The sequence below is a fragment of the Boleophthalmus pectinirostris genome, unplaced genomic scaffold (assembly GCF_026225935.1).
Source record: "Boleophthalmus pectinirostris isolate CB_2022bp ecotype Guang Dong unplaced genomic scaffold, ASM2622593v1 HiC_scaffold_8, whole genome shotgun sequence".
NCBI lineage: Eukaryota > Metazoa > Chordata > Actinopteri > Gobiiformes > Gobiidae > Boleophthalmus > Boleophthalmus pectinirostris.
In genome coordinates, this window is record NW_026571515.1 from 35,890,985 (window position 1) to 35,910,437 (window position 19,453).

The following is a 19,453-nucleotide window of genomic DNA, read 5'->3' on the forward strand; positions in this document are numbered from 1 at the left end:
AATAATTGCAGTCTTTGTGATTTGATAATTGCGCCAACTCAAATTACTATTTCAATGTGATTGCGATTTATTGTGCAGCCTTAGTCCAAACGATGTTGTAATTAAAGGCTGTATGTAAACTGCATGTGTGGCAACCAAAAGACAAGAAAACCAGGCAGACGTCATCAGTTATAATAAGTAATACTGAAATTAAAATAGCAATTTCACTGGGCAATTCTTTAGTTAATCTAGTTCTGTGTAAAAGCTGCAACCCTGTACTTTAGACGTCTACAAACATGTTCTGAAATACATGTTATTCTTGTATTACTTTAGCATTTCAGATTTCAGACTTCTCTTTAAACAATGACAAACAAAATATCAAACTGTCAAAAAAAAAATCGCAGTTCCAAAGCCTGATAATTACATATATATTTTTACAATCTGCTCACCTCACTCCTCTCTCTCCTGTCATCTAAGCGGCAAAAAGCAAAGCACCAAAACTGAAAAATTTAAATCCAAAATGAATTCCCAGCTACATTCCAATTTTAGTCCTTCCCAAATCTCAGTTTAAAAAGAAAAAAAACAAAACAAAACATTGGTTGGTATAGCTCGTCTCCTTCTTGCTAGCTTAGGCACCTCCTCAGGCATGTGTTCAGCTTGTTTGAATCAGGGCAGTTCGTAGGCGCTGCCATGTTTTCCCATTGTTCGAGAGCGAATGAGAGAGAGAGAGAAAGAGGCAGAGAGAGAGAGGAAGAGGGGGAGATAGAGAGAGAGGGGATAGACCAGCCTCTTATAACAGCTGTGGACCTGCCCCCCACACCAAGCACAGATCAGCAGCCACGCTCCTCTCCTCCTCCTCTTCTCCTCTCCCTCGCTCCCTCCTCCTCCTCTTTTCAGTGACTATCTACACTGTAAAAAAGAAAACACTGCGCTGGTTTACAGAGCTGTGTATTAAGGCCAGGGGAAGTACTTAAGATTAGATCAGTTGCACAGTGAAAACAAGCCTGAGTAAAGTAGCAAAGTTAGCATGAAATTAGGTCTGCAACATTTTATTTGTAATTTAACTGTAAAAACTGTAAAAGTATATTACAAAAAAAGCACCAGGTATCCATGCAGTCAAAGTTAAAAAGCATACAAAAAATATTCAGTTTTACAACATTTAAATGTACAGTAACATGTAACTTTCACCTGCATGATTCCATGGAGATTAGGGTTGGGCGGTAATACGGTATTAGGGTATCCTGCGGTATCAAAAAGTAGCGGTATCAGTTTCATTACCATCATTTTAAAAATTTGCAACGCATAAGGACCTAATATAATATTATAATTTATTGATTCCTAAATTTGTTTGCTCAGCACAAATGCATGTGTGGTTGTATTTTCAATTTAATTCTGTCATGATTTAAAACTAATAGTGTCTATAATGTTTCTTTCAACTGCGTGGGGAGATGACATTTGATTAATTTGTAGGTGAATGTTTATCATGAATGTGAATGTGAGTGGATAATCTAAGTTTGTTTTTTTATTTCAAATATACATTGAGTAATAATGTGTTTAATGCAGCTTTTTACAGAAACGAAAACCACATGGCTCATTTGCATAAACTACAAAGTGCTGATAAAACAGCTCTTTCCATTCAGTTTTCAGAGATTATGCAGGTCATATGCATAGACCGTATAGTGGTGCGGTTTCATAGCTTACCAAAGTTGTACTAAAACATTTTGGTAATACGGTAATACCATATACCCCAATAAAAAGTTTAACTGTTTCAAAATTTGGATACCGCCCAACCCTAATGGAGAGAGATACATTGAATGCCATACTATATCAGAGCCAGAGATGCAAGCCCACTCACAGTACACAAAATCATGCTTTAATTTCAGTAAATTTTTTGGCTGAAAAGTTACATACTATGACTTTAATTTGTTAACATATATTCTCGTGGTCATTCATTTCTATTTGGTATTTTTTTTAGAGAGTTAAACAAACTTTTGATCCACAAGTGAAATTATTTCGACACAGTAGCTCACACATCATGATACATTATAATAACAAAGAGACAAAAATATATAAATGGTAATAATAAATTCAAAATAAGTATCCAAAATATCAAGAGACTGGTGTCAAATAAGTATATAATGTGTACAAGTAAAACATTTAAATATAGAAATTAAGTAATCATATTTTTTCACTAAATGCTTGACCTAATTTCGGTAAAAAGTCATTTACACCACTATTTGAATATGCACACTCCAGGAACAACTATTGATTATTTAATTAGAATCCAATTATTAAAGTAATCAATAGGTCACAATTCATTTGACTTGTTATTGCCCATAAGTGGAATTAGGTGAAATTACTTGCAAATGTGGTACAGTGTTTTTTTTTTTTTTTTTTCAATGTGCAATTTTCTGACTAAAATAAGTATGTAAATATAACTGACAGTGATGAGTAAGCCATTCGTTTAACTGTGTGTGTTTATCTTTTTGCAGTGTAGCTACAACTTCCTTCCTCTGGTCTGTCTGCACTGCTGTTGCCACACAGACACAGAAAAGAGAGAGGAGAGAGAGGGGGAGAGGGAGAAAAGAGAGGAAAGAGGGGGAGTAGGATGAGGAGAAAGAGGAGAGGGGAGAGAAAGAGAGAGAGATATAGGAGGAAAGACAGGAGTGAGGGGGAGAGAGAAAGAGGGGAGAAAGCACAGGTATACTGAGGGGAACTAGAGGAGATGCAAGAGAAAAAAGAACAGAAGAGAGAGAGTGAGGAAGGGAGAAACAGAGACTGGAATGAAGGGAGAGAGAAAGGTAAAGGAGCAAGAGAGAAAGAAGAGTGAGGAAGGTAGACTGCACAGGGGAAGGGAGAGAGCGAGAGGAGGAGGAGGTGGGGGTGGGGTTCAAAGCATCCCACACTGGAGCAGGACAAAGGAACGTGTGAGAGGAAATCCCACAGACGCCAGAACTAAACCAGGTCTGAACCAGGTCTGAACCAGGACTAAACCAGGTGTGAATCAGGACTAAACCAAGTCTATACCAGGACTAAACCAGGTCTGAACCAGAACTGAACTATATCTATGTCTGAACCAGGTCTGAACCAGGACAGAACCAGGTCTGAACCAGGTCTGAACCAGGACAGAACCAGGACAGAACCAGGACAGAACCAGGTCTGGACCAGGACAGAACCAGGTCTGAACCAGGACAGAACCAGGTCTGAACCAGGACAGAACCAGGTCTGAACCAGGACTAAACCAGGTCTGAACCAGGTCTGAACCAGGACTGAATCAGGTCTGAACCAGGACTAAACCAGGTCTGAAACAGGTCTGAACCAGGACTTAACCAGGTCTGTTTTAATATCATCAAGTTACTTCCAATTATATATCAAATTCCTTCATTATCCCAAATTAGGCTACTTCCTTAAAACTTAATAATTTAAAATGATTAAATGGAAAAGGTCACTTATGGTCAGTATCCCTCTTTTTATGTCAAACCTGGTGAGGAGTTGTCAAACACACAGTTCTTTGTGCGTGTGCGGCGGTCTGCCTCACATGTGTCCGTCTGGTGAGTCACATGAGGTCACACACTGTTAGCCGTTAGCTTACAGCCTGCATCTCTAATTAGGCTCACAGATGATTAGCATGTAGCGCTCAAGTCATTATTTGTGTGTTGAAGTCATTACACCTTTACCAGACTTGTTATAAACACTTTCAGGGTAACCCCCCGATGACATCACCAGGTGGAAGTCCTTTGAGCACACAGACAGTCTAAATATATCAGATGATTACTTAAACACGTGAATGAAACAAAACAATGCGTGTCTGAACCTGAATTAAAGCAGCACTACATAACTTTTGTGGTCTGCCACCTGCTTGTGTCTATGGAGATGAAATGCATATATGATATATAATGTAAAGCTGTTCAAAATTCCAATTATCTAATTTATAATTCATAATAAAATAACACTTTTATTTGAAAAAAACAAACAAACAAACAAATGCCCTCGCTCCTCTCACACTGTAGCTGTACAACCCTCAGACATTACAAAGTTTGACCCATTCTGATCAAATTTGACCCTAATTAATCCGACATGAGAACTGACCTGAACTATACGAGCTCCAGGCCATGAACCAGGACTGAACCAGGACTAAACTAAGACTGGACCAGGATGGAACCAGGACTAAACTAAGGCTGAACCAGGACTGAACCAGGACTAAACTAAGGCTGAACCAGGACTGTACCAGGACTAAACTAAGGTTGAACCAGGACTGTACCAGGATTGACCCAGGACTTAGCCAGGACTAAACTAATACTATCATAACAAAAATCTGATAATACTTTTCGCAATCCATTAGAAATATGCTAGAATATGCCGAAATGTTGTGGTTGAAGTTCAGTACTGCACTGTTTGCACCATAGACTGTATAAAGAAGTGGACTAAGGGAGTGTGACATCACTCATAGTGTTCAGCTCCAGTCAAATGAAGCTCATCGAAACTTGCAGTTATAGTGGCTTATTTGCAACCAGTGACCATATCTGGAAATCCTGAAACCTAAGAGCCAATCAGGAGCTATGTCCATTTATATACAGTCTGTAGTTTGCATAGAAAATTGCACAAAAACAGTATGGTTTTGGATTGGCTGTGCTTTATCTCCAGGCCTGTTTTGTATAAATGCACATGCATTTCTAATGTTTTAGTTAAATTGGTAGATTGAACTAGTCTGCATATTTTCTATCCTCCTGCTGTTAGTAACTTTTGCATTTTAACACCAGAACTTCCTAAATAAATAAAGATTCTTATATTATTTTTGACAACTCTCTAATTGGAGTTACAACTAGTCGATTAGTTCCCTTTAGTCTTTAGTAGTAGTGCTGTGGCTCATGTGAGTGTGAGTGAAGCTTGAGAGGAGCAGACAGATCTGACCTGGTCACATGGGCCCTGGAGCTGCACAGAGCAACTGCGACAGAGACACACACTATTCTACTGTTCTGTACAAAGCAGGGTTAAACCAGGGCTTAACCACATCTAAAAACCTGGACTAAACCAGGTCTAACCCAGGAGGAAACCAGGTCTAAACCAGGAACTAAACCCAGAATAAAACAAGGAATAAACCATAGTCCAATGAGGTTCAACTGGTCTTCCAATCATTTATGATATTAGGTTCTTTTTCAGACCAAGAGTTTGTTTTCATCCAGCTAGTAACCAGTACTAAACCAGTACTAACCCAGGTCAAACCCAGAAGTAAACCAAATCTAAACCAGGTCTACAGTGAATCTAAACTAACCCAGTTCTAAACCAAAACTGAACTTAGTCTAAAAACATACCCAAACCAGGACTAAATCAGGTCCAATCCAGGAGGAAACGAGGTTGAAACCAAGACTTACCTAGGCCTAAATTAGAACTAAACCAGGTCCAAACTAAAATAAGGACTAAATCAGGTATATACCAGTACTAACCCAGGTCAAACTCCGAAATAAACCAAACATAGACCAGGACTACAGTGGATATAAACTGACCCAGTTCTAAACCAAAACTAAACTTCTAAATATTTAAAACATACCCAAATCAAGACTAAACAATGTCTAACCCAGGAGGAAACAAGGTCGAAACCAGGACTTACCCAGGCCTAAATCAAAACTAAACCAGGTCCAAACTAAAACAAGGACTAAACCAGTATTAACACAGGTCAAATTCAGAAGTAAACCAAATCTAAAATCAGAATTACAGTGGATCTAAACTGAAACAGTTCTAAATCAAAACTAAACTTGGTCTAAAACACACCCAAACCAGGACTAAACCAGGTCTAACCCGGTAGGAAACCAGGTCTAAACCAGGACTTACCCAGGCCTAAATCAGAACTAAACCAGGTCCAAACAAGAAGTAAACCAAATCTAAACCAGGACTACAGTGGATCTAAACTGACCCAGTTCTAAAACAAAACTAAACTTCTAAAGGTCTAAAACATACCCAAACCAGGACTAAACCAGGTCTAACCCAGGAGGAAACCAGGTCGAAACCGGGACTTACCCAGGCCTAAATCAGAACTAAACCAGGTTCAAACAAGAAGTAAACCAAATCTAAACCAGGACTACAGTGGATCTAAACTGACCCAGTTCTAAAACAAAACTAAACTTCTAAAGGTCTAAAACATACCCAAACCAGGACTAAACCAGGTCTAACCCAGGAGGAAACCAGGTCGAAACCGGGACTTACCCAGGCCTAAATCAGAACTAAACCAGGTTCAAACAAGAAGTAAACCAAATCTAAACCAGGACTACAGTGGATCTGTACTAACCCAGTTAAAAAACAAAACTAAACTTGGTCTAAAACATACAAAAAACAAGACTAAACCAGGTTTAACCATCAGGTTTGAAAGGCGCACACAGAGCTGACCTGGTGAGGCTGGTCACATGGACTCTGTTTGGAGCTGCAAAGAACTGCCACAGAAAAGAGTATTGTGAAGACTAAAGACACTTTTACTGTCATTGAGGGGGGAATTCTACTAATCCATATAAACCAGGTCTAAACCAAAACTAAGACACAAAGACTAATTGGGAATGAACCAGTTTTTCAAAATTAGGGTTAAACCGGGACTAAACCAAGTCTAATTTAGGTAAAAAAAATAAGAGTAAACCATGTTGAAACAGTAGGGCAGGGCAAAACTAAAATATGAACAAAACAGCACTAAATCAATGCAAACTGGGTTAAAACTAGACTAAACCAGGCTCAAACCAGTTCTAAAGGAGATCTAAACCAGGACTAAACCCAGACTTCCCCAGGACTAAAGCAGGACTATAAAACTTGACTTGTGACTTGAAAGAGGCCACGCCGAGATGCTAACAGTGGCTAAAGCGCCTGAGCAAACGTGTAGCCAGCCTCGTGAAAAGCTGGAGGTTCATTAAAAGGTGCTAACACCTCTTTGTCAAACAGAGGCGCCAACTCAAGCTAACGGACTAAAGATGTGACAATTACACAGACAACAGGAAGACAAACATTCAAAATAAACCACAACGTCGCTATCTGGAGAGGATCTGAAGAGGGGAGCTAAAGAAAAGCCCAGGGCAGTTAGCTTGCTTCAGTAGCTAAATATTTATTGTTTATTTAGCAACAGAAATTACATGGTGCAAGTTGTAAAATTGGATTGAGCTAGAATTTCACTACAGGGAACCAGTAGGGCTGTGCAGTCATTCACAAATGAATTTCATTTTCATTTCATTTCTAATACATGGTGATCAGTTTTGAGTCATGTGTTCCCTGTCCCAGCAGATTTATCCAAAACCAGTGATTTGTCCCAGTTTTATACAAGAAATGCCTCAGGTGTCCCTATTTTTGACCAATTTGATCCCTGCCAGCAGCAAAAAGGGGCAAAAACTATCACTTGTTTAGGTAAAATACAGAAAAGCCGCTCAAAAATTACCAAAACACAAAGAAAATGTGACTATACTAACTCACATGTCCGTCATGAATGGGCTGAGTTCAGGACAAGTTTCCTTAATGACACACTTGTTTAACTATTTTATTATTACCAACCATCACAAACCGGTAGTATCCCAGCTTGTTATTTTGAAAATCTGGCCACACTATTCTAATGGTCACTGATGAGCTTTTGTCTTTTTACTGGAGAAGTCTACAGCCAGTCCTCTGTCAGTAAAAACATGTGGTTTGGAGCAGACACGAGATTTTGGAGGAAGAACTTTAACTAGGTCTATTTTTGTGGTAAATGGTAATGGTTAACAGTCTGTCATGTTTATGTACAGGAAATTAATACTGAAAGCTGTTTTTATGCTAAATATATATCGCCCAGCCCTAGTTAGACAATGTCACAAGAAAATCCATGATCCACAAAGGTTATAGTTCAGGTACACTTTATTGTCTCCATAGGGAACAAGGCATTTGACCCATCCTGTAGTGCAGGGGTCTCCGACCTTTATCCTCCTGTGAGCTACTTTTTGTAAAATGAAAATGCTGGAGAGCTAGTAATTTTAGTAGTTGACAGAAATTTAGTAAATATAAGAGCCATGGTAAGCTTTAGCTGAAGTACAGTTAGATGTCTATAAAACATAACCCATTATCCAGTTATTAGTGCACAAAATTAGGCATCAAAATTATACTTTTAGAAAAGAAATAGACATTTAATCAATCAAATTTTAGTTTTTGAGCACAATATGTATAATTCTGAAATCTCTTGGTGAGCTACTTGGAAGGGGGCGGAGAGCAACTGGTAGCTCCCGAGCTACAGGTTGGAGACCCCTGCTTTAGTGTCTCTGGGGCCTTTTCTCAGAGCTCGGGGACCCATCTCCAGACCTTGAGCTGGTCTTAGCTGGAGAATTTGACCTATGGTGCATTTTTTAGGCTGATGGGGGAAACTGGTTTTGCAAGAATCTCCTAAATAGCTACAAAAATGTGAAAAGTTATTAATTAAATACTGTGATTGAACCTTATAAATGAAATATTATTTGGGAAATCCATCATTTTTGTTGCAGTCATGCATGACCAGAGGTGCACTAACTAAAGCAAAACAGAAGTCAACAAAAGACATAGACACCAAAAGGCTGAACTTTGTGCCAGTTTTTTGTTTCATGTGGATAGCCCCAGTAATTACAGAAATATGAACCATAAACCAGGTCAAAATATACATTTAAATCTCTTTAACAACAAAGTCTCCCATTCAATTCTGACCTGTCCTCCATCTCTACTTCAAACTCCAGCCTCTTCCTTCACAGACTTATGACATCATGTGACCAATTGCCGCTGTAAATCAGGGACAGAGGCACAAACGTCCATTGAATCTTGGACAGTTTCACAGCCTCATAGAATAGCAGGGGCCCATCCAGAAGCCAGGAGCAGAGGGCTGAGAGTGGGCCCCAGCTGCTCACGTGAGGGGGGTTTGGTGGAGGCGGGGGGGGGGGGGGGGGGGGGGCAAGTGTTAATGTGCATGAATCCTTTGGCTTAGAGAGGACTATAGGACCTTATTAAGAAGTCAAATAGCCACCATTAGAAGCTACTCTGGTGGAAATGGTTAAGATTAATCACAGTTTCAGTGGACACAAACTCTAATTTTTGAAATACCATAATTTCTTCAAACAACAAACACTCCTGTTTTATTCTGCATAAAAAAACTGCTAACCCTGTAAGTTTAGATCTTTACAAACATGTTCTGAAAAGTGATTATTTTATTAATTGGTCCGGTCCTGTTTCAGTCTTTTTGTCAGTTCTTCTTCTGTCCAGCCTTAACTAGGACCTTATTAACAAGTGAAATAGGCTCCATTATAATCTCCTCTGCTCTGATAATGGTTATGTTCAGACACTAGAATGTGCTGATGATCATTTCTCACATGGAGTAGTAGCTAGTTTTGCTGAAAACTTAAACTGTTGCTGAAAAATTGCCACGAAATTTGCAATGTTTTAAGTTTTAGAAGAAGAAATTGATATTGGTCCGAGTCCATCCCTGACTTTCTCAGCTTTTTCTTGAAAATAAAACCCCTGAACAGGATCATGAACACTTGTATAGATCACAGGTTCCTGAAAATATGTTGTTTCAATCCATTTTGTAACTTTTTTGTGTTACACAATGCACTAATATGCACATTGTGTCTCTATGGTAATTGACGAACATTCCTCAATAGCAGGGTGATCAGATTGAGGGTTATCAAAAAGGAGGACATCGGGGTTTGAGGGCGAAAAAAATTTACAATGTTTGTACTTTGTAACCAGCGAATTTTGTTGGTGTTTAAATTTAATATTACAAATGTGTGATATTATATGTATCAGGGATGTAGGGTCCTCAACAGGGGAATTCTGAACAATTTACTGTATTTCATTGCATTTTAAAGGTTTACTAAGATCAATAATATAAGCCAATGTAGCCTATATTTATCTTTTCATGGGTTATTTTACTGACAGTGTCTATGTCCCATGTCCCTGCTGATATAGCTTTGCTACTGTCACTTCTCACAGACAGGAGGTTTCAGTCTGTGATTCTGAGCATGCCGCGGTTACGTGCCTCTGAGTTTGCGAAGCTACACACTTTTTCAGACGGATTTTATGAACGTATTTTTGCTAATATGAGGTAAGTTTTAGTATAATAAAAAGTGGTGTAGAGTTTGAAACACAAATAATTTAGTTATTGCATCCAGCCTCTCCACAGTAGCTAATATGCCTTCGTAATAATCTGGTTAATAAATGTTGGCGCATTTTCTGATCAAAGGAGCAGTCTGTCCCCTCGCTGTGAGAGCGCACAGGAACGAGAAAAGGGAAGGAGGAGTTTAGATGCACAGTGCTGGAGAAGCGCCAGTGACTGTATCCATGGAAGTATAATAAGATCTTACTGTAGCTCAATGATTACTCATCTGATCAGATATAAAAATTGTCGCCAAAACTAAAATAAGTGTTCCACTCAAAGCTGTCAACTGCTAGAGTCAAAATCCCAGAATCCCAGACATTTTGGCATAATTTAGATTTGGATTCCTCCTGGATGTTTTTCTGGGTCCCAAAAGGAGGACATGTCCGGAAAAATGAGGATGTCTGGTCACGCTACTAATAAAAAATGCATGTAACACCCCCAGCATGATGTCACTGCAAAGTATCAATAGCAAAAGTATTGATATTGCAATATTGGCTGACGTAATAATCAATATTGCAACAAACACTAATGCTCTACATCAGATAAAATGTTTATACTGGAAATAGGCTGAATCCCATACATTTCAGAATATGTTTTTAGAGGTCTAATCTAAACTACAGGGTTAGCAGCTTTTACACAGAAAAGGGAAATGACAAAACATGGTGGAGTTTACAAGTGGTTCACTGGAATCATATACAAACTGCTATTGGATTGTGATTGATCTTACAGCCTTCACATACATCTCTAATCATACTGCTATCAACAGACAAATTCTTTCAGTCCTTTCCCCCAAATGACTGATTACATTTGTAGAGGAGAAAGTTCATGTATTTTTTATGAGGTTGTTTATGAGGTTGCAGTCGATACATGTGACCCTCCCCCAGTTTGAACTCAGATCTGTCACAGCCACTGTCAGATACAGCCGGGTTCCTCTATAGTCTGGGACCTGGGTCATAATTTTGATTTAAACGGGGTATTATGGTAAATCCTTTTTTTTTTTTTTAACATCCATGCTGTTTCAGTATTTTGGTGATTCTCCCTCCCTACATCACCCATGTGCTGACAGGACAATCCTCCAAAAATACACAAAAACAGGATACAAAACTGTACACAACTACAAACCCAAAACTTATAAACCATTGGCGAATATACAATTTTCAAAACAATAAAAGGTAACATGGTGATCTAAACATGTTATGTGTTAGCAGTTACCCCATAGATCTCTCATTTGAAGTACACTTAAGAGGTAGGGGTAAAAAAAAATCTCAACAGATAGATAGGCAGTAACGAAAACATTAACACACACTTTTTAGCACATTTGTAACAGACTGCCATAATCTGGTGTAAATATTGTCAGTGGGATTATATCTATATAAAACCTCTATGCCTTACTGTATTAAACCTGTTTGGATTATTACTCTGCAAATTTGGCTTTTTTTCCCGGAAATTCTTGACAAATTACATTGTTTGCGTAACATCACATTAGATCTGATATGATCTTTTACCGCATCTTTGATTGTGAAGCAAGTGAGAGTGTCCAAACATGAGAGTCTGGATTCACTAAGCACCTTTGGGTGGGAGAGGACATAAGGGGGGAGGGCAGAGGGAGGGACAGTGGGGGAGGGGCGTGTCTCTGTAATGCCCTACTGTGGAGGCAAATGAACAAACGAGCTTCCCTCTCTCAGACGCAGCAGGAGACAGTGTTCTGTATCAGTGATGTGTTATTTTATCAGAAATCTCCAAAAGGCCAATTCATGAATGTTTTCCCTGATCATTATTAGTCCACTCTCCTGCTGTATTTGTCCAAACACAATATCTGCTCCACAACAGCAGTTTAGACCTGGGTCAGGTTTAGTTCTGTCGTAAAAATGATAGAGAAGGATGACATTACAAGGCGGGACAGAAGGTTTAACTTTTCAAATTATTAGGACATGCACGAATGCAACAATATTAAAACAGGGTTAAAAGCTCAAAAGGCCAGTTTTACTTCCTACTGCCACTGTATAAGATTTAACTGTGCTATCACTCAAAAACAAGCTATTAAAGGTATAATTTATGTCATATACATCAACAATCTGTGTCCAAATAGACAAAAGCAAATATATCTTTCACTGGTAGAAATGTAATGTAAGCTTATTTTCAATTACAAAAACATTCTAAAAGTTTATGTTTACATATAGTCAATTATCCAATCAGAAAGCAGAATGAGCTCCTCACTCTGGGTTGCCAGATCCTACAACTAAACCCAGGTTCACTTGTGATTCTAATGCCATCTTTAATGTTTTTGTCTAATGTTACAAATTTTCCATTCCACGTTTATAAACTACATTTCTGAATGAGAGTTTCGTGTGTTTTGGCCCTTTCTGGCTGGACTGTTATTGGACCCTGGACCTGATTAAACCCACATACCGAGGGATATTTTCTCTGGCCATCCCATGAATTGGAGGCTTGTTACAGCGCTAGTGGCTAATGTGGCTAAAGTCCTGTTTTGCCAAATCCAATGTTTGTGAGAGCAGATTCCTGAGATGGGAGAGCCCTGATTCTAACACAGAGTCTCACTTAAAGCCCCACTGTGTAACTTTTCAGCGCCAAAATAGACTAACATAAAAGCATGTTATTATTTTTTCATTCTGGATGTAGTGAAAACTATGCCTTCTTGCTGTCAATGGGCTTGCATCTCCACAAACCTGACTCTTTTTTGGTCTGAAGAGGGGTCATGGAAATGTTCTTTTGGCAATAGTATTCCACACTATGGCATAAAACTTATGTATCTCCATGGAGAACTTTCTGAATCTGAAGTATGGTTTTAACTTTATTTCCATGGAAAGTTATGTGGTATCATTTTAAAGGCGATGTACCCAATTTTTACTATCTTCAAATGCTTACTAAAAATTAACCACAATGCTTTTCGCAACTTTCATTTAATTTTACCATTACGGTAAAGCTAACAACAACTCGCATGCTAACTATATGTAAAAGGGCAGAGCTAACCTGCCGCCACATTCCAAAGGAAGTAAACATGGTGCCACTTCCGGCTCCACTCTGGCTCCAATTGAGTTTACATTGAAAACTTGTGACCCCTCTATTATTGCTGCTGTGAACCTCATCATTTTGGTCTTAAAATGTTCATATTAACCCGCTCTATGTAATCTTTTTTTTATTTTGCAATTTTGTCTGTTAATCAATTCCTATTCCTAATATGGAACTCGGCTCCAAATTCACCTATCTAACCGCTAGCATCGTGAGCCTCAGCCGAACACTATTGGTGCCATCACACTCCCTTAGTCTACTTCTTTATACAGTCTATGATGCTAATGTGCACTTCCTGATTACAAACAATAAAAGACTTTATAATTAGATGCAGATTGTACACAGCATTTGACCTAAAGAGCTGCTTATACAATATGTCTGTACTGGGGCAAGGATAATTTTAATCAAATATATGTGGAAAAATCTGGTATATCTAAAAAGGGGACATGATTCCTGTATCTGAAATGCACCAGTCACATGACTGAGTGCACTCCCTTTGTTCTGGCCCCCTGCTGGTTGCTCAGCACTGGCGCGTGTCCCTCCGCGGGGGAAATCCATGAATATGTGAGTGTGGTGGAGCTCACTGTACCTGCATGCACCAGACGAGAGCTGATAAGGACATGGAGATAAGATGGGACCCAGCCTAAACACGTGGCCCAGTTTGGAGCTTCAAAGAGGGGATGTTTATTCAGACAGAGGGGGGGAGGATGGAGGAGGCTGATTTATGGCCCCCACATGTGTTTCCTCCCTGAAAAACTGCATCAAAAACAGAAAATAAGCTGATATTTCATACAGGGCCTGACCTCGACCTGTCGGAGGAGAGATGGAGACTAGAGATCTGAAGAGGAGATGTTTTCCCACATGAAAATCAAAAGTGATACATGACACAAAGCTGCGTGTTCTTCTTTGATACTTTGTCGTGACATCACGCTGGGGGTGTTGTACATGTATCTCTGTGATGGAATTTGTAGTCACCTTGGAGACACAATGTACATATTAGCAAACACTGTCAGAATAGTTTTAAGATTCTGAAACTCAACAAACTGGAGTCTGTGATCAATATGAGCATTCATGGTCATGTAATCTTTCAGGTGGAGGGTCGGTCATCTGTTTGTCTCCATGGAGATGTAATTCCTTTGACTTCAATACTCCACAGTATGGCATTATATGGATCTTTATTGCAAACACTTAATAGTGCTTGTTTTTATTTCCTCAAAAATACCTTGAAAAACATGCATTCTTCCTGTTTCCAGGGACGCCCCTCCAAGGACCTGACGTCTAACTTGACCTTGGAGATAGAAAAGGTTAATGCCATACAGGGGAACATTTCAGGCAAAGCAATAACAAGCTAGTGGCAGACCCTTCATCAGACAACTTCAAAAGTGAACATGTGCAAATTGTTTGACCACAAATATTCAAAAATAAAGATTTGTGAACTGGATAACACAATAAGATCTGTCAAAGGACTGACGGTGCGACTAGATCCTCGTTTACAGAGTGTGTAGTCATTATGTCATGACTCACTCACAAGTGAGATGTGAGATCCTTTGTTTTGAATAGTGTCGATGTGAGATCAGACACAGCAATGCCTCATAAGAATGCTACATCCAAAATCTGTTTAACATCAAAACCTATGGCACACTCTCCTCCTCCTCTCCTCTTCCACTCTTCCTCTCTTCCTCGGCAAAGATCCTGGTCTTTAATGACAAACCTCAATGAGAGAGTGATGTGAGGGACGAGAGACATGTGGGAGACATTACAGCCAAAATCAGCCAGAAGAGAGAAAGAGAAAGACAGAGAGAGAGCGCGAGAGAGAGAGAGTGAGGATGGGAGGGGAGAGATAGAGAGAAGAGAAAGAGTGAGGGGGCAAGCGAGACATGTGAGAAGCAGCCAAAATCAGCAAAAACAAGGAGAAAGAGGAGAGGGGGGATACTGGCAAGAGAGAAAAGGAAGAGAGAGGGAGTGGGCATGAAGAGCAGAGAAGAGAAAAAGAGAGAGAAAGAGAGGAGGGATGAGTGGTAGAGAGCCAAAATCAGTCAAAAGAAAGAGAGAGATGAGGAGAAAAAGAGAAGGAGGTTAGAGAAGAGCTCAAAAGGAGAGAGAGAAAGAGAGAGAAAACGGGGAAACTGGCAACAGAGGCAGGGGAAAGAGAGAAGGACAGAGAAGGGGAGGGATGGAGAGACGAGAGAGAGAAAAGGGAGAGGTAAAGAAGGAGAGAGGAGAGACATGTGAGGCATTACAAATAAACTCAGCCAGAAAAGAGAAAGAGACGGAGGTATAGAAGAGAGGAAAAGAAGAGAGGAGAGAGGGTGGAGGTATAGAGCAGAGAGAGAGGGATGAATGGAGAGAGGAGGAGAGAAAGGGATTACATCAGGATATGTCACCATTTAAATGATGTAATGTGCCGAAGTCTGAACATGCAGCTCTCAGTGAAAGCCAAGAGAAGTCCAACGTGAGGTTCAATCATGGGTGGAGAGTTTACAAGTGGGATTTTTGGGACAAGTTTAGAAAGCGATTACATTTGGGATTTGTTTTTTATCTTAGTATATAAAATAAGACTGAAATCTGAACTGTTAAATGAATCCAAGAATTAGTGTATTTCAGAACATGTTTACAGAGGTCTAAACTCCTGGTTCAATCCTGGTTGAGTCCTGGTTGAGTCCTGGTTGAGTCTGTGGTCCACACTTGACCCAGTTCTGGTCTAGTCCTTGTTTAGATCTGGTTTAGTTGTGGTTTAGTCCTGGTCCAGCCTTCATTCAGTCCTGGTTTAGTCCTTGTCAAATTATTTTTCATAGTCTTGATGTAGCCCTGTTTTTGTCCTGCTTTCTGGTCTAGTCCTGGTTCAGTCTTTGTCTAGTCCTGTTCTTCTAGTCATGTTCTAGTCTTGGTCCAATCCTGGCTCAGTCCTGGTTTCATTTTGGGCTAGTCCAGGTGCAGTCTTGGTTCAGTCCTGGTTCAGTCTATGGTCCACCCTTGACCCACTTCTGGTCTAGTCCTGGTTTAGGCCTGGTTTAGTTGTGGTTTAGTCCTAGTTCAGTCCTTGTCTAGTCCTGTTTTTTTTTTTTTTTTTTTAGTAATGTTCTAGTCTTGTTTCAGTCCTGATTCAGCCCTGGTTCAGTCCTGGTCCAGGCTTGATTCAGTCTTGCTTTATTCCTAGTCAAGTCCTTGGTCATAGTCTCAATGTAGCCATGTTTTTGTCCTGCCTACTGGTCTAGTCTTGGCTCAGTCCTTGTCTAGTCCTGTTCTTTTAGTCATGTTCTAGTCTTGGTTCAGTCCTGGTCCTGCCTTCATTCAGTCCTGGTTAAGTTCTGGTCAAGTCCTTGTACATAGTCTCGATATAACCCTATTTTTGTCCTGCCTACTGGTCTTGTCCAGGTTCAGTCCGTGTCTAGTCCTGTTCGTCTTGTCATGTTCTAGTCTTGGTCCAATCCTGGTCCAATCCTGGCTCAGTCCCGGTCTCATTTTGGTCTATTCCGGGTTCAGTCCTGGTTAAGTCCTGGTTCTGTCATGGTTTTGTCTGTGGTCCACCCTTGATCCAGTTCTGGTCTAGTCCTGGTTTAGTCCTGATTCAGTCTTGGTTTAGTCCTGGTTTATAATTCCATAGGTCTTATCAGGTGGACAGTATTAGCACAGGGCATCGTCAGGCCAAATATTACTTTTGTTTTCATCCAAAAACAACAAGATTCCTGCAAAGTTACATCAACAGTGAATTCTGACATGGAATAAATCAGAAAGTTTCAAAGCGCTTCAATGCAGTTTTAGTTTTTACAACCTGGCTACGCATTCCCTTCATTATAATAAAAATACGAAATATTCTTCCTACAAAAGTGGTATTTAAAGAAAAGGCAGTAAAACATATTTCCTTGATTCCATGAGGAACAGCTCTATAAAAAGTGCAGGTTTTTCTCATTACAAAGCAGCCTACGATAATTAGTGAAATATTTGAGATAGCTGAAATCTGGTCTAATCCTTCATTTGAGCCAATAACCTGTGTGAATCACTAGCACATGTTTTATGGGCTATAACATCTCCGCAATGTCAAAACAAACTAGGAACAATGCACTCCTCATGACCAGAAAAATCTGAAAATGTGAGAAGAAAAGAGCCAGTGTTCACAGTAATCCAGCTCAATATAAAGACAAAAATTTGGAGAGATTTCAAATTTTCAACAAAAGTGAAATTATGTTGCTGTGAGAACTGTTTAGTTGTTTTGTCGTTTAATCGGATGATGGAGTCCAAAATGTGTATTAGTCCACAATCATTTTCTTGAGATTATAAGGATTTTGACTCGTAAACAAGTTGAATCTAGCTTTATAGAAATACATGGTTTTCTAGTACTTTACTGTATAAAACGTTCTAGTATATATTGTATAATAGTGCAGAAACTCTCTGGACTAAATCAAGAAAATCCAAACAATGATTAAAGCAGAATTGAACCAGGACTAAACCAAGACTAAACCAGGATTAAACCATGGACCATGACTGAACCAGGACTGGACCAGGACTGGACCAGGACTGGACTAGAACTAGACCAGGACTGGACCAGGACTAAACCAGGACTAAACCAGGACTGGACCAGTACTAGACCTGGATTGAATCATGACTAAACCAGCACTTAACCAGGACTGGAGCAGGACTGGATCAGGACTAGACCAGGACTAAACCAGGAGTGGACTAAGACTGGACCAGGACTAAACCAGGAGTGGACTAAGACTAGATCAGGACAACTAGGACTGAACCAGGACTAAACCATGACTAAATCAGGACTAACCCACCACTGGACCCGGACTGAACCAGGACTGGACCAGGACTAAACCAGGATTAAACCAGCACTGAACCAGGACTGGACCAGGACTGGATCAGGACTGAACCAGGACTAAACCAGGACTGGACCAGTACAAATCAGGACTGAACCAGGACTAAACCAGGGACCAGGACTGAACCAGGACTAGACCAGGACTGGACCAGGACTGAACCAGGACTGAACCAGGACTGGACCAGGACTAAACCAGGATTAAACCAGGACTGAACCAGGACTAGACCAGGACTGGACCAGGACTGGACCAGGACTGGACCAGGACTGGACCAGGACTGGACCAGGACTAAACCAGGATTAAACCAGGACTGAACCAGGACTAGACCAGGACTGGACCAGGACTGGACCAGGACTGGACCAGGACTGGACCAGGACTAAACCAGGATTAAACCAGCACTGAACCAGGACTGGACCAGGACTGGATCAGGACTGGACCAGGACTGACCAAGAACTAAACCAGAACTGAACTTAAAAATTGATGCAACACATACAGTACCTTGTTTATAAATCAGGCACACCAAACCATATTCTTTTGGCGTAAGATGAAACATGAAAACTTGGAAGTGGTGTAACCGAATAATTTCCCTTGTGAATCAATAAAGTTTGTCTAAGTCTAGGTCTAACAGCGGTGAATGAATGAAACTGTGATATTGTCCATGACATGTGTGTAGTTGTAGTGTGTTGTAGACCTGTGTGTTTTGCAGGTTATTCAAGTCTGAGAGCTGCAGACTTCTTCTAAATGTTTATTGTGAATGCGAGAACTGTCTGGAAACAAAACCTGGCCGTAAACCAGGACTAAAGAGGAACTAAACTACCGTTAAACCAGATCTAAACAAGGACTAAAAATAAAGTCAGGTCATTAGCGGGCAGTGATGGGAAGTAAATACATGTACTAATACTGTTTCAGAAAAGAGATACTGATCTAGAGTAAAAAAAAGACATTGCAGTAAGTAACAACATGATGCTTAAAACTGCACATTATTAGTGAGAAAAACATGAGTTTAGTTCTGGCCCTGTCCTGATTTAGTCCTGCTTCAGTCCTGGTATAGTTCTTGTTTAATCCTGGCCTAACAGATAAATAGATCATATAATGCAACTCAAAGTGTTCTGATTACTCTGGTTGGACCACGTAGGTTACGTTACAAAACACAGGATTAAACCAGTACTAAACCAGGTCCAAATCAGGTCTAAACCAGGACTAAACCAGGATTAAACTAATATTAAACTAGGACTAAACTAGGACTTTATTGTATTTCACATCATTACTGTGCACTTTTTGATGCTCCAACTTAATAGGTCCTAAGACTGAACCAGATCTAAACAGTCTAGGACCAGGTTTCAACTAAAACTAAATCAGGTCTGGACAAAATTAAACTAGGATTGGACAAAAGGATTAAACCAGGTCGGAACCAGATCCAAACTACGACTGTATATTGGCCTACTTAAAGTTACAGTATGTAACTTTCTTTCTGTGCCCTCTGCCAGGACAAATAAAAGTCAGGTTTGTGGAGATGCAA

The 19,453-nt window shown here is 39.9% G+C and overlaps 1 protein-coding gene across 1 annotated transcript in view; it reads right to left on the reverse strand.

The window, feature by feature from the left end:
• Positions 1 to 19,453, reverse strand: part of nckap5l (NCK-associated protein 5-like) — a 52,505-nt gene that overhangs the window by 32,043 nt on the left and 1,009 nt on the right. The gene's annotated exons all lie outside the window — the stretch shown is intronic.